This window comes from Nannochloropsis gaditana (assembly GCF_000240725.1).
Source record: "Nannochloropsis gaditana CCMP526 unplaced genomic scaffold scaffold712, whole genome shotgun sequence".
Lineage (NCBI taxonomy): Eukaryota > Eustigmatophyceae > Eustigmatales > Monodopsidaceae > Microchloropsis > Microchloropsis gaditana.
In genome coordinates this window covers 7,344-9,469 of record NW_005803241.1, presented here as the reverse complement: position 1 = coordinate 9,469, position 2,126 = coordinate 7,344, and positions in this window count along the sequence as shown.

Here is a 2,126-nt window from a genome sequence, read left to right as displayed (position 1 = left end):
CGCCCCGCCCCAAATTATTCCTTCCTTCTTTTCTTGCGGGTGTTCCCCTCTATCAACGCCCTTTGGATCACTGTCCCTCCTCGTCTCCACCTGTCCCTCCACCGCCTTTTGCGGTTGATCCTCCTCCTTTCCTGTCGGAGGCTGCTCAGGTCGGGGCGGTCGATGCTGCATATGCTGCATGAACAGCTGCAGTTCTTGCTGCTCACGTTGCTCCAGATCCTCGTACTGCGTCCGCCGAGGAGGCCGGAAGAGGCGGGCCCGGAGGCAGGCAGGGACGCATGAGACTCGCGTCTGCAGGGTGGACCCCCGCGTGCGGGACAGTGGCAGCCGCAGCAGGCATTGCTCGGCGTCGTGCAGGGTCCGGTATTTGAAGAGGGCCAAGGCCCGGTACGCTTCCTGTACGGCCAGGACGCAGCCGGGGTGGTTTTTGGCGAGCGCGATCTCCAAAGGCGTCCGCCCCTTCCAGTCCCGCAGTGTGAAGTCGGCCCCGCGCGAGAGCAGGAGCCGCACCACGTCTTCACGATCCGAGCGACAAGCCCACCATAGGGCCGTGCATTTGTAGTTGCTCTGCGCGTAGTCGATATCCAGGGTCCAGGGAGGGTGGGGGCGAGAGGCTGGGGCTGCCCGGGCCTGAGCGGGGGGCTTCAGGACCGAGGAGGCATCCGAGGCAGCCTGGGGGGCCACCCGTTTGGCTGCACACGGGCCTTGGTCGAGGAGGACGCGCGCGCACTCGAGGTGGCCGTACTGGCTGGCCACCATGAGAGGGGTTCCACAGTCCGTGGCTTCCGTGCTGGGGTCTGCCCCGTGCTTTAGCAGGAGACGCAAGATCGCTTCCTCGCCCTTCCACGCACAGTGCCACACAGGCGTAGCTCCTGAGCGGTGCGATGCCCTGTTAACTTTAGCGCCGCGCCTGAGCAAGAGCTCTACTATTGCCAATTGGCCGTGCCGAACCGCAACAATCAGTGCAGTGCGACCGTCTGGATTTCGTTCGTTCAGTGTTTCGGGAAATTGTTCCAGAATTAACACGGTGCGCGCTACATCTCCTTGCCGCGCCGCACGACAAAGGGCTTTGACTGCGTGTGGCATGATTGAAAGGAACACAGGCCAGCCTCAATCCCGAGTGGATGCCCTGTGGGTACGCCAAAATTGCCACCCTCTCAACAACAGAGCTTGACTGGGCCGCGGGAGAAGCTTGGGCTTTCCTCCCTCCACCGTCCAGCAGACGACCCCCTGGCACTGATGTTAAGAGGACGTAGACCTGAAATACCGGTACATACGTGAGAACAAAAAGAGACTTGAGAGATATGTAGGGACTGTGACTTCTATTGATCTTCCTCCACAGAGGAGGCGCATGAGCGAGCGACCAGAGAGAGGGGCGATGACACGCTACCCACAGCGAAAGGGGGGGCAGGCGAGGCTGGAAGGAGTGCCTTTGAGTGAATTTATCGCTCGCTGTGACATTTTGCTTCGTCCAGTGGGATTGAAGAGGGATTTCCAATTAGTGGGGCCGATTACTCGATTTCTCTTAAACCGCCAAAATATCGGCAGAGAGCTTGGTAGCGCACCCTGAGTGCCAGTGTCATCTTGAAGCGTTGCGTCCACCGTGCCCCAAGGGAATTGAGCTCGATGAATGGTATAGAATAATATCTCACGCTCATGCGCACAGGTGTTGTCATGGTCGACACGCCTACGACCACTCGCACTTCCTCCCTCCCGTCCTCCCCCCCTTCCTCCTCCCAACAAACCTCCCCGGCACTACTTCCTCCTTCTCCTCCCCCCTCTGCCCACCGACCAGAGAATACGATCGTGATACCCGCAGATCCATTACAAACACCCGTAGCGCTATATTCTGAGCATCATCCAGGGGCAAGTGTGGAGTCTGCCCGAGGGAAGCCAGGCGGGGGTTGGGGCCTGGACACTGCAAGCAGCGGGGTCATGAAAGTCAACCAGGTGGATGCTCGTGTGCTCGACACCGAGCTCCTCGACCTACTTCAAATCCAATTGTGCAGCATGTTTGCCCCGCCCTTTTTTGCCCCTGGCGTTGTGGACAAGTACAAGCCCGAGCTCAAAGCATTGCTTGATTTCCTTCTCTTCCGATTCACCATCTTCCAAAACGAACCGACTCC